Source organism: Pelophylax lessonae, assembly GCF_965119305.1.
Source record: "Pelophylax lessonae genome assembly, chromosome: 6".
Taxonomy (NCBI): domain Eukaryota; kingdom Metazoa; phylum Chordata; class Amphibia; order Anura; family Ranidae; genus Pelophylax; species Pelophylax lessonae.
In genome coordinates this window covers 126,888,677-126,902,471 of record NC_138773.1, presented here as the reverse complement: position 1 = coordinate 126,902,471, position 13,795 = coordinate 126,888,677, and the positions used below count along the sequence as shown (strand labels likewise).

General features: G+C 45.0%; 1 protein-coding gene and 1 pseudogene across 2 annotated transcripts in view; both read right to left on the bottom strand.

Annotated features, from left to right (window-relative positions):
- Positions 1–13,795, bottom strand: part of MARF1 (meiosis regulator and mRNA stability factor 1) — a 587,347-nt gene that overhangs the window by 379,319 nt on the left and 194,233 nt on the right. The gene's annotated exons all lie outside the window — the stretch shown is intronic.
- On the bottom strand, positions 265–1,619 carry LOC309558072 (annotated as a pseudogene). Its single transcript has 2 exons — positions 1,288–1,619; positions 265–1,144 (listed from the first exon to the last, which is right to left on the bottom strand). The product of its transcript is annotated as an uncharacterized misc_RNA (transcript).

Below are 13,795 nucleotides of genomic sequence, written 5' to 3'. Positions count from 1 at the left end.
AGAAGGAAACCCCCCTCCTTCTTCTGCATGTGGCAAGTGTATGCACAGGCCAGGGCTGGCACACACTTGCCACATGCAGAAGGAAACCCCCCTCCTTCTTCTGCATGTGGCAAGTGTATGCACAGGCCATTGGGCTGGCACACACTTGCCACATGCAACATTGAACTAGAACAATGGAAGAATGATAGACATCAAAAGAACTGACATACATGTTTAATAAAAGCTGTATGTGAAGATATCACAAAGTTTACAAGATGAATGATTTTAGACAAAATTATCCTGCCATGCCACTTCCCCATCAGGCGAGACAAAGAAATCCGCAAACTTATCTCTGATGGTCATGACTCGTGCTGTTGTTCGTAAGTCCATAAACTGCACGCGGTGCATGGGGTTACGTGGCTCTGGTTCAACGCTGCTCCTGTCGCTTCTCCTTAGGAAATTGTGCAAAACACAGCAGGCCAGGACAACCTTGGTGGCATTGTCAACATCCAGTTGCATACATGACAGCAAAACCCTCCATTTTGCTGAGCACACACCAAACGCACACTCCACAACACGACGAGCTCGGCTCAGCCGATAATTGAATATACGTTTGGTGTGACTCAGTCCATAGCTACTGTATGGCCTCATCAGATTTTCTGCCAGTCCAAATGCTTCGTCGGCCACCATGACCAATGGCAAGCTTGGTTCCTCAGTACACGGTAGCGGCCTGCTTGTTGGTATGTTGAGTCGTCCTTCGTGTAGCCGACGTCCAAAGGCCGATTCTCGAAAGATGCGGGCATCACCCTGGCTGCCATATGCTCCTACATCAACAGCAAGGAATTGAAGATGGGCATCAGACAATGCCAGGAGTACCACAGAAAAATATTTCTTGTAGTTAAAGTATGCAGAGCCGGAATGGGGGGGCTTCTTCACCCTGATGTGTTTTCCATCAAGGGCACCGATACAGTTGGGGAACTGGGTTTTCTCCCAAAATTCGTCGACAACTGCTTCCCACATCTCTTCAGTCGGCTCCGGCATGACCACCTCCTTCAACTGCTCTCATATTGCCGCACATGTCTCCTTAACAATTTTGGCCACCGTGGAGACACCGAGCAGAAAATAGTGGTGTAAGGAGACAAAGCTTTGGCCAGTAGCAAGAAACCTAAAATAAAAATAAAAAATGATTACATATTACATCTATCTTTCAAAAATACATTGAAAATGTTTTAACTAGGACCTCACCACCTAACCCTCTTAACCCAAGTACTAACCCTATACAAAACACCCACAAATGATTTCACTTACCGAAGTGTCACAAGCAGCCTTTCCTCCGGTGACACACTGCTTCGCATGTTCGTGTCCATCCTGGATAGCCTTGGCCTGAGCTTCTCCAGCAGGTCATCGAAAAGCGGAACGGACATACGTGAGAAGTTGTACCACTTGTCCGGATACATGCGGAGTTGGGTGTACATGGTGGTAAAGTACCCCACGGACAGACGCTGCAACATGACAGGATGCACCCAGAACCTTCGCCGTATGCTCCTCTCATTCTCCTCCTCCAACTGTCTCCTTCTACGCATCCTTCTCAAGATGATGAGCAGGATCGCCTCATCAACCTTCTGCATAACAGGATCCATGACTCAGAAATGCAAAAAATACTCCGAAAATACAAGAAACACTCTCAACCGATCTGAAAATGCTCTCTCCTCTCTCTCTCTCCTACCAAAATGGCTTCCACACATTGCATTGTGGTTATTTTGGGTGTGGAAAATGGAGGAGGACTGATTTTTTAAAAAAACGCTATTTAGCGCTGACGCGGCTTAACGCGGCTTAACGCTCATTAACATAATTTGAGAAACGCTGTTTAACGCGCGTTTTTAACGCCGGTTTTTCCCGGCGTTATAACTAGCTTGGACGTACGTTTTTTTGAACGCCCCGTGTGCATGGGGCCTTAAAAGCAAATGAAAATAAAAAAGAGATCTTTTAATTTGTGACTGCTTGATTGTTTGTTTGTATAAAGTTTTGAAAACCATTGCGCAGTGGGCTGGGCATTGGGCAGTAATCGTGATGCATCGCGGAATCGAATCGTATCGAATCGTGACCTTAATTATCGTAATCGCATTGAATCGTGAAGTGAAGATGCGTAGCCCTACTCTATACCCGTGTCAGGTGGGTATTTCTAGAGAGCAGGCTTTTTACTCAGAGTACAAGCACCCCACCACTTTACCCGCCACAGGGATTACTGCATGAGGATTCACCACCTGTTAACATTGTTTATGGACTTTTTGCATTAGGAGTCAATTATCACTTCTGGCACATTGTCACTTTATCATTTATATTTTGTGCACAGCGTCACTTATATGACTTTTGAGGATTATTTATACATAATTTGTATACACCTTGTACCCAATCCTGTTCACCTATTGGTGACATCATCACTAGTTAGTCATTTTCCTAATACCTGAGCACCTTACCTAATGTCATTCACCTGATATACTTCACGTTTTCCATCAGTGATTTATTTTATATTATTCCTTGCGGCACTTGGCACTTTAATAATTTGTCTATTTATTTATTGTTTATTCACTGTATCAGTCACTTAATTTATTTGCTTATATTTATGGCACCTGCCACTTTACATTATTTGTGCAATATTAGATATATTGTTCATTCACCTGACATGTGTGGGTTTACATAGACATTACATTGGTTTTGCCCTATATATCTTATCTTAATTCATTAATTTGCTTGTTTATTGCACTAGTCACTTCAGATTATTTGTGCAATATTGGATTCACTGCCTTTTATCTCATTATTGTGTGATGTCTGTGACATCAAATTGGCTCCGCCATACCATCTTATTATCTTTATTATTAATTTTACATACTCATATACCCTCTCCCTACACTCTTTCCTAGAGACTATTTCCCATTTCACCCGGCAGCGCCATTTCCCTCTCTTTCTCTTCTCTACATATCCCCCCCCCCCTAATCTCCTCTTCTCAAGAGAGCATAAATTCAGTTCCTCTAATCTTTTCTCATAGCTGAGCTCCTCCATGCCTCTTATGAGTTTGGTTGCCCTTCTCTGCACTGTCTCCAGTTCCCCGATATCCTTTTTAAGAACTGGTGCCCAAAACTGAACAGCATATTCCAGATGAGGTCTTACTTATGATTTGTACAGGGGAAAAATTATCTCTCTCTGGAGTCCATGCCTCTGTTAATACAAGAAAGGACTTTGCTTGCTTTTGAAACCGCAGCTATTATTAAGCTTATGATCTACCAGAACACCCAGATCCTTCTCAGCTATGGATTCCCCCAGTTCTACTCCACCTAGTATGTATGATGCATGCTTATTCTTAGCCCCCCAAGTGCATAACTTTACATTCATCAACAATAAACCTCATTTGCCACACAGTTGCCCAATGAAACAGTGCATTGAGGTCAGCTTGTAAGGTGGAGACATACTGTAAAGAAGTTATTCCACTGCAAAGCTTGGTGTCATCTGCAAAAATTGTACTTTTAATCCCAGACCCTATATCATTTATAAAGATATAAAAAAGTAAGGGTCCCAACACTGAACCTTGGGGTACACCACTGATAACGTTAGACCATTCAGAGTAAGAATCATTAACCACTACTCTCTGAATTCTATCTTTTACCCAATTTTCTATCCATTTACAAACTGATCTTTCCAAGCCTGTAGACTTTACCTTACACATTAGCCCTGTGTAGGGAACTGTGTCAAACACTTTTGCGAAATCCAAGTATACTACGTCCACAGTCACCCCTCTGTCCAAGGTTTTACTTGCCTCCTCAAAAAGAAATCAGGTACTCTTTTTAAAAAATTGGGGTCTATTAGACTCTAGATCTCTCCTCTGACCTTTAAGCATCTGACCACACCAAGATTGGTGTGCCAAGATGCTTTCTGAATTTCCCAATGGCGCTGTTTATTTATGACGAATCCAAAGTCATGAAATGCTCGCAGCTTCCGGTATCTTAGGCCATAGAGAGGATTGGAGCCATTCTCGTCTCCAATCAGCTCTATGGTCAGATAATGGAACCACTGGCTGCACACTCGGGTAAACCGGTGGGACAGGAAAGCCCAAGAAAAAACGCGGAAGGGGGTGGGTGTCCAATCCCACTGCTTGTAAAAGCAGTCTAGTGGCTAATTATCCACTAGGATCGCTTTTACATGTAAGCCGACCGCTGGCTGTAAAAAACTATACCAAGATAATGCCTAAATCTGCAGGCATCATCCTGGTATACCCAAAGTCCAGCAACATACCAGTACATTGCTGGACCTTCTTTGGCATTTATTGCATTTATTGTAGGGTTTTGTTTTCCATGCAGCCTGAGGGCTGAACGAAAAAATAGAATTTTTGTAAGAACTTACCGTAAAAAATTTTCTGAGTCCTCTGCCAAACACAGCCTCTTCCAAGTTTCATCACTATTGGGTAATGGCACCCTCTAGACATTACCCTCAGACACTTAGAGCTTACTAATCAGTTTCACAGCAAGCAGTACAGGAAGACAAACAACCCCAAAATAGAGGGACGGGGGCTGCGTCTATCAGAGGACTCAGAAAATAATTTTACAGTAAGTTTACAAATATTCTATTTTCTCTTACGTCCTCTGACAGACGCAGCCTCTTCCAAGTTTCATCACTATTGGGATGTCCCAAAGCAGTGCAGGTGTGAGGGGTGGGAAAAAAACAAAACCAACAGAACAGTAATGTGCCAACAAGGCCAGAACAAAACGTGACCAACAGGGCAACAAAAGCTCAACCAACAGGAGCTACCTACCCACATATCCCCCCCGCCAGAGGACTGTCCCAGGGACAGGGGGGGGTAGCATCACTCAACATACCAAGGACCGCGGGCTGCGCTCCGATTCAGCTCGCCTCCCACCCTGAGTGGGGCTGCCGTCAGTAAAGAAGGGTCGTTGCAACACAGGGCGTTCCAGGGTTGATGCGTCCTGGCGAAGAACTTACTCCGCAGGCTCATCCCCATCCATCTGAGAACCGTCGTGGTGAGGCCTGGGCGTACCACAACCTACGCACGCTTGTAGGCCAGTCTGGGGTAACATAAGTATCCCGATAATCCAGTGTCGCTCGTAGTTCTTCAGGAGGATCCTCCTGACTACCTAGCGTTAGTGAGTGAGAAAATACATTTTTCAAAGAAAAAAATCAAAACTGAGCCCAGGTTTCTTAGCAGGGTATTCTAGGTCCTACTCCTGAGCTAGGCAGCAAGAAACCGATTAGTAAGCTTTAAGGGTAATGTCTAGAGGGACAGCCCCTAAGGTGTGTCTAGTTAAAGCTTTTTAATGAAGTTTCACTACCTAGTGTGCTCCAGCAGAGGGCGCCATTACCCAATAGTGATGAAACTTGGGAAGAGGCTGCGTTTGTCAGAGGACGTAAAAGAAAAGGAGAACCTAACAGATTCCTTCATCTACATCGATCGATGTGGATAAAGAAATCTCCGCCAGAAAATGTGTAGTATATTAACCACTTGCCGACCGCCGCACGACTATCTACGTCGGCGGTCAGCCCCTCACAGGCAAAGTGACGTAGGGCTACGTCACTAGCTTGTGAGGGTCTAGGGAGCGAGCGCGCGCCGCCGGAGGCGCGCTCCCGCTCCCGCATGATCACGGACCCCCCCCCGGCGCGTGACCGGCGGACCCGATGTCCGCCGGTCACTCTGCGATCGGCGGGGGAGAGGGAGAAAGTCAGGCGGCTTGTGTAAACAAGCTGCCTGTCATTCTCCCCTGTGTATGAAGGATGATCATACGGTTCTACTATGTAGAACCGTTGATCAATCTTCATACATCTGAAGCCACAGCCAATCATAGTAGAAAGCACGCCCCTAGGGACACACATAGCCCCTCCCTTTCAAAAAAAGTACACTGCCAGTGTATTTTTACAGTAACAGTGCATATGTATAGCACTGATTACTGTAGAAATGTCACTGGTAACCCCAAAAATGGCAAAAATGTCAGTCAAGGGTCCGATCTGTCCGCCGCAATGTCGCAGTACCACAAAAAAAAAAAAAAAATTGCAGATCGCCGCCATTACGCGTTAAAAAAAAAAAACAACAAAAATGACAAAAATCTTTCCCTTTGTTAGTAAACGCGATAACTTTTGCGCAAACCAATCAAAATACGCTTTTTTTTTTACCAAACATAGGTAGCATAAAACAAATTGGCCGAAAATGTTAAAAAATTTTGATTTTTACATTTTTTTGGGGGGGAATTTCATATAAAGAAATGTGAAAAATATTGCTATTTTTGCAAAATTTACACTCTTTTTGTTTATAGCGCGTGATCAAAAAAAAAAAAAAAAAAAAAAAAAAAAAAAAAAAAAAAAAAAAAAAAATCGCACAGGTGATCAAATACTACCAAAAGAAAGCTCTGTTTGTGGGAAAAAAAGGACGCCAAATTCGTTTAGATACAGCGTCGCACGACCGCGCAAGTGCCGCAGTGCCGAATCGCAAAATACCCCCTGGTCAGGAAGGGGGTAAAATCTTCCGGGGCTTAAGTGGTTAATGTAAAATGTGTAGTATACATGATGAAAGCCATGTATACTTTTTTTTTTTTTTTAAACTCAGGTGGTGAAATCGCCTCCTACAGCGCTGCCATCATAGATATCCATATATGCTGAGCGCAAGCCATGTTTGTGTCAGAATGTATATAAATCAGTGTGGCGGCTGATGGGTGTACCTACAAGGCAAACTGGGTAATAGAACAGTAAACCTAAAACATTACATTGGTACCTGAAAAGTAAAAAATGGTTACCAATGAAAAACAGTAACAGAGTACAGTAAAAGTAGAAAGAGTAGAAGTAGAAATAGAAGAGCAGAGTAAGAACCGAAAATTAACTCAAACGACAACTATTTTTGGCTTTATCTTATGGGTTTTTTTTGTAACTTGTTTTTTTTACGTTTTTCTTCAACTGTAACATTCCAGCTTAGGGTCTCTCAAAAGGACGATAGCCATCAAACATCTTTTGAGACCCTGTGTAAGTGTGCCCTAGACTGTGCCGTGCTGTACCCTATGCTAATAATCCACTAGTCTGTGGTAGCGTTCAAAACAGTCCCCGATGCAGAGACCAGGTTGGTCCGGACAGGAGGGACAATAAGTTTGGGTGTCATGCCTAAATCCGCGCTTACAACAGACACGACATCTTCTTTGGGGTGCTCTTTTGGTAGGGTACTCGGGAGGACATGTGGAAAATGCCTCATGCAGCCGGCTCACTGCATCTGGTAGGGGAAGTTGGGCAGGAGCACCTCCTGGATACACAAGCACTGATAATCTTTTCCTGAAATTGGAGGAAGGATCCACTTCATGTTGACGCTTTGTATAGCACAAAAGTGTTCAGCAAAGCCAATTGAAATATAGACTTTTTTCTACCAGCGTCTGGCCTTATGGGCAACTAAGTACAGCAACAAAAGCTGGTCGTGAGGGCCACCCCTCCCATATTAAGGTTATATTCGTGGACATAGAGGGGCTTCTCCAAAACACCAGTTGCCGTATGAATTTGGACCGTCGTGTCTGCGTAAAGGGATGACAGAACGGAAACATTCAGTGTATTCCTCCACTTCACTGCAAGCAATTTGTCAGTTTTCAAGCAGGCTCTCTCCCCCCCCCGACTAAGACGGGAATCTACAAGCCGTTGGGGGAAGCCACGGCAATTAGGTCGCACAGTGCCACATGTGCCAATTTGAAATTCGAGCAGGCGACTAAAAAGTGACACGCTTGAATAAGAATTGTCCACATACAAATAGTAGCCCTTTCCAAATACGGGTGACACCAAGTCCCACACAATCTTGCTGCTGCTCCCTATGTAGTGTGGGCAGTTGGGGGGCTCAACAGTGCCATCATTACCCTCGTAAACATGAAAACTAACTGTATAGCCTGTAGCCCTGTCACAGACCTTATACAGCTTGACCCCTTATCTGGCACGCTTGCTGAGGATATACTGCTTGAAAGCAAGGCAGCCAAAAAACAATCAGGGACTCATCAACGCAGACAGCTTGTTGGGGGGTAAACAAGGCTGCAAACCGGTGATTGAAGTGGTTTACAAGGGGCCGAATTTTGTGGAGCCGGTCATATCCAGGGACTCCCTGAGGACGACAGAGTTCATTGTCACTGAAGTGCACGAACCGCAGAATTTGCTTGAATCTCATCCTGCCTATGGAAGCAGAGAACACGCGCATATGGTGAATTGTGGACCAACATAACCGCAACTCACTCCTTTTAGTTATGCCCATGTTGAGGTATAGGCCCAAAAGTCTAAAACTCGGAAACCGTCATAGGTTTCCAGCCAAATGGTCTGGCAAGGGACGAATTTGGATTGGCTGCGATGAATTGACCAGCATATAAATTGCTTTGGTTCCCAATAGATCTGTAAAAATCTTAAGTGAAAAACAGTACGAAAAAATTAAGGGTAAAATTGGCTGTTTCCACCTGAATTGCAGGTGGGCAGTGAATGGGGGGGGGGTGAAGTAGGCGCACTGTAGAATCTGGGGCTGCCAATTAGGATATGCCAGCGCATCAGGGAGGACACTATAGGCTCTACGGGCCTGTGTTCAAATTCTCGGTGGCTGCAGGCCACTACTTGTGCAAGCCACTGCACCAGCTTGAACTGCACTTATGGGACTCGCCATGTCACAAAGTGTTACTGCAGTGCTGGTTTGTCTACGACCAGGGTGTACTAGGCCGCTGGTGTCTGCCAGTTCACCAGAAGTTTGAGTGGCACTAGTACCAACACTCTGCTCCATATGAGCACCCTGCGATCTCTGCACCTCAGCAACTCCAGAATGGGGTCGGGTACGCCTGACCTTAGCAGGGACCCCTCCGTCGTCTGAACCATCTTTCAGAGAGCCACTACAGGTTCGTATACTGACCCCGATTCTGCCAGTGAGGGGTTCCTATCGCTCTCATCTGACATGGTCAGTATCCTGTAGGCCTCTTCACTAGTGTACCTCCGTTTGGACATTTTAGCCACTAAATTTAGGAGGGACCTAGTGCGACTCACAGGTAAAAAAGCACCTGGTTGTCGAGCACTATTTCAACCGCTACAAAAAAAAAAAAAAAACACTAGTGCTCTGCTAACGCTGCGGTTTTGTGTGTTTTGTTTTTGTAAGTGACAGTTATCTATTGCCGGGGTGGGGTGGGGTGGGCTGGACGAGGGGCTAAACGCAGGTGCTGGCAGGTGTCGTGACCGATCCTGCTAATGCTGCGTTTTGGGAACCCTAAACTATTGGGGACGCTAGTATAGTTCTGATCGGATCAAAGATATTGATCCATTCAGATTCTATACTAGTAATGGAGGTGTTTGGTGTGTTACTAGCAATCAAAGGGTTAAATAACATTTCTAACTATACGACGGGGATCTGCGCTGTCCTAGACTGACGTTAACTAGCGTTAACGCTAATGTCACCTGCGACACTAATAGTAATCAGAAAAAAAAAAAACTGTACACTATAAAAGTGACACTGACAGGGCAATTAAGCAGTTAACTGGGGGTGTTCAGGGGGTTAAATCTTTATTGGGGGCGGGGGGGGGCTGGTACCCTAAACCTATTTGGGTCAGAAACTGTCACTAGCGTTAAATGAAGTCAGAAGGCACACTATTACAGAAATCAGCAATACCGCTGTATATTGTGCACTGTGACTGGGGGTAAAGGGGTTAACTGGGGGTGATATATTTATTGGGGGGGGTGGCGGGGCGGGTACCCAAAACCTAAAACTAACGGTCACTAGCACTAAATCAAGTCACAAGGCACACTATTACAGAAATACAGAAAAATGCTATATACTGTATATAGTATGCAATGTGACAGGGGGTGTACGGGTTAACTGGTGGGTGATCGGGGAGTTAAAAGTGCCCATAGGTGTGTGTGTGTGCTGTTGGGTGCACTTCCAGTTGATCCTCTCACGCTGGAATCCAAAAGGACTCCACAAGGGAAGAGGGGACCTTTTCCTGTGCCTGTGTTTACATTACATAGGAACAGGTCAGTCTGTCATTGGTTAGAATCGATCACCAGGTACAGGCCAAAAATCATTGGCTTGGACCGGTCTGATCGGTTCTGTACTGAATCAGACCATCGCGGGGACCGAGAGCGCACCCCAGAGACCCGGGAGCGAGCATCGTACATGTACAGCGCTTTGCCTGTACGAGCCAGCCTGCCGCAGTAAATCTGCGGCGGGCGGGCGGGCGGGCGGTCGGAAAGGTGTTCATAAGCTGTGCATGGTTTGAGATTATCAGGTCCAACAGAACATCATTTCTAGTGGGGGGCCTCAAACTGCACCATAAAATTGTCTTGTTAGGTTTATAAATTTTTGCCCTTTAACTGTTCCAGCAGTGCCATTACTCCAGTCAATGTCTGGGTAGTTAAAATCCCTCATTATTAACACTGTCCCAGCCCTTTCCATCTGTGCCACCTCCTCATTAATACTGGGAGGTCATAACAAACTCCAATGATAATCTTTGTACTATGCACACGCATGTACATTTCAACCCATACTGCTTCAGACTCCGCACACTCTCCATCAACTAGGTCCTCTTTCACACTCACTTTGTCTCTGTGAGAATTGAACTCAGACACCACCACCCCTCTGTTTTACCCTGTCTTTCCGAAAGAGCATAGCCAGGAATAGTAACAGCCCAGTCATGTGACGAATGAAGCCAAGATTCAGCAATACCAATTAAGTCATAGTTCTCCTCGTGCACCAGAGCTTCCAACTCACCTATTTCGCTTGGCAGACTTCTGGCATTGGTGAACAGTAACCGTGCTATAATTTATTTTCAACGTAAGTATCAATTTTAGTCTAAATTAGACAATCAAGGTGGAGCTAGTAGGGATATCTAGTAACAATACATTTGTAAAGCAACTGCGAATATACAATTATGTCTGTTGTGCGAGGAATGTCAAGTTGAATAGTATTCCTTTTTCAGTGGCAGAGGCTATTTATAGTAATCGAATATAGTTCCCATGTTGGTTTTAGTGATTTTATTGCCGATACCGATATTTTGGTCATTGCATATCAGTATTGGCCGATATCTGCCGATATTTTCGGACATTTAAAAAATAATGTTACTCTTGTGGAGGGATCTGGGGGTCTAAGAGACCCCCAAACCCCTCCTCTGCACTTAGCATTTAAAACCCCAAGTTTGGCTGTTTTGAATGCGGTCATATTTTTGAATTTGAGTGCGTGCTGAAAAGAATAACTGGACCAAGGTTTCTGTAACACAGAAGCGCCCATATCCTCCTCACTGTCAAAGAAACACAGTCTGGAACTAATAGAAGCTCGCCACAATGTCGGGCAATGGTAGGACGCCAAGCTGCGGGGCCATTGATGTCATGGGGACCCATGATGTCAGGCCGCCCTGCTGTCAAAATCTAGACATGGCACCGGAGGGGGAAAAGGTGCATAAATGAGTGAAGCTGCAAGCAGGCAGAGTAATAAAAAGAAAAGAAAAGGAAGAGAAAAAAAAAAAAAAAGGGCAGCCAACTAAAGAAAAAAATAAAGAAAAAAAAACCCAAAAACAAAAAGAAAATATAGGTGATTTAATAAATAAGGGAGATTAAAAGAAGGATAACCGGCAAAAAGAAAAAAGACACCTTACAAAATTTTTATTTTTCCCCGTTATCCCTCTTAATCTCCTTTTACCATGGTGGGACATTTACAACGCGGTATTTCATTTTCCTGTGGGTCAAGGGGCACCGCAATAGTTTTAAAGGTCCATGATGATGTATTTTGGACCCAGTCAGCGGGGGGGGGGGGGGGACCACTTAGACAACTGTCCTATAGTGCCCTCTTTTGCCATTGCTTAGAATTTACTGCTTTTTTTTTTTTTGTTTCGGACCATGGTTAATGGGGTTTCTCAGGAGTAGTTTTCCATCGTCCTTTTCTCTCCTTTCTTCCATTTATTTATTTTTATCACGCTGCCTACTTGCGGCTTCACTCATTATTGCACCCTTCCCCACGGCTTGGAGTCCTCCCATTGCCCAAAACTGTAGCACTCTACAGTGCACACTCGGCCCATGCGATGCGCTTCTATTGGTTCCAGGCTGTGTTGCCTTGACAATCAGAACGACAGACCCTGCCCAATCGCTAACAAAAAGCCGGATGAGAAAGGTCGTATCTGGCCCCCCCTTGTTTAAAAAAATAGCCAACAGGGATATCCCTTTACTGATGTACATGTGAATCTTTTTAACTAAGTTTAATTGCTTTTTGCCAGGAATATAACTTCATATGATGTCAGAGGTTATCGCTTTACTTATGATTTTTGATTGGTGGTAGTTCATTTATATTCTGCGGTATCACTATATGCACTTTTATCACGCTTGACGAGGGCGTCCTACAATGCTCTGAAACATTGCACTTGTTCTTTTGTGATGTGAGCTCTGCAATAAAAGCTTTGGACTGCAATTGAAGAACCATGTAGTGCTGAAGAGTATGTGCATTGATCCATTCAGAGCCTGTCTCCACTGAACCAACAATTGTGCCAGCAACAGCAACAAACACCACACACGACCTCCTGCTCTCTAGCTCCCTTGTCACCTCCTCCCATGCTTGCCTCCAGGGTTTCTCTCAACCTATGGAACTCCCTAACCTAATCTGTTCGACTATATCCTACCCTATCTACTTTCAGACAAACACTGAAAACCCCTTTTCTTCAGGAGGCATATATTGCCCCCACCTAACTGTCCTTTATTTTCTTCATTTGCTCAACCCTACACGTTAATACCTTTTGTGTATCTTTATCCTCCCTCTCGGACCGTGAGCTCTAATAAGCAGGGCCCTCCGATTCCTCCTGTATTGAATTGAATTGTACAGTCTAACCTTATGTTGGAAAGCGCTGCACAAACTGTTAGCACTAACAATTATGAATTCATATTTTAGGTTACAAACATATGCAAAACACTTATTCAACTTCTTGTCAAATTTCACTACTGCAGACTGAGAAAATAGAAGAAGACTTATGCAGAACCTTAAAGGATTTTTAAAGTCAGGAAGGTTTTTTTATCTTAATGCATTCTATGCATTAAGATAAAAAGCCTTCTGTGTATAGCAGCTGCCCCAGCACCCCCTAATACTTAACTGTGCCCCCTCTGTCCAGCGATGTCCAAGAGTTCCTCAGCCGTCCTGGGACTCTCCCTCTTCATTGGCTGAGATACAGCCGTGGGAACCAATGGCGTCAAAGTCAGTGAGCCAATTAGGGGAGAGAGGAGGCGGGCCAAACAGTAGCTCGGTGTTTGAATGGACACAGCTGCAGCTCGGCTCAGGTGCCCCCATAGCAAGCTGCTTGCTGTGGGGGCACTCGATAAGAGGGAGGAGCAAGGAGCAGCAACCAGGGACCTGAGAAGAGGAGGATCTGGGCTGCTCTGTGCAAAACCAACTGAATAGAGCAGGTAAGTATAACATGTTTGTTATTTTTAATTAAAAAAAAAAAAACACAAGACTTTGCAATCGCTTTAAACCAAGACAGCATGGAGCTGGATTACGAGGGGAGGGGCTGGACAATGGCGGAAGCTACAGGCGTTTGCTAAGCGATGCCGCAAAGAGTTACGGACAAGTGCTCGCTAAGGATGAAGAAAGCCCTGCTGCTCTAGCCGCTGACCCCGCATCCCCTACCCGCCCGCCTACTCTCCCTATAGCAGCGGTATACACCGAGAGCTGTAAACACCGTGACCGCAGGAGGCCGCTGGAACATTGCATCACAGCCAGGAGGATCAGCTGAGGGAAGTGCCGCGAGACGCTGAGAGGAGACGAGCACCCGGCGTCCGGCATCCCAAGTTTGCTCGAGCCTGC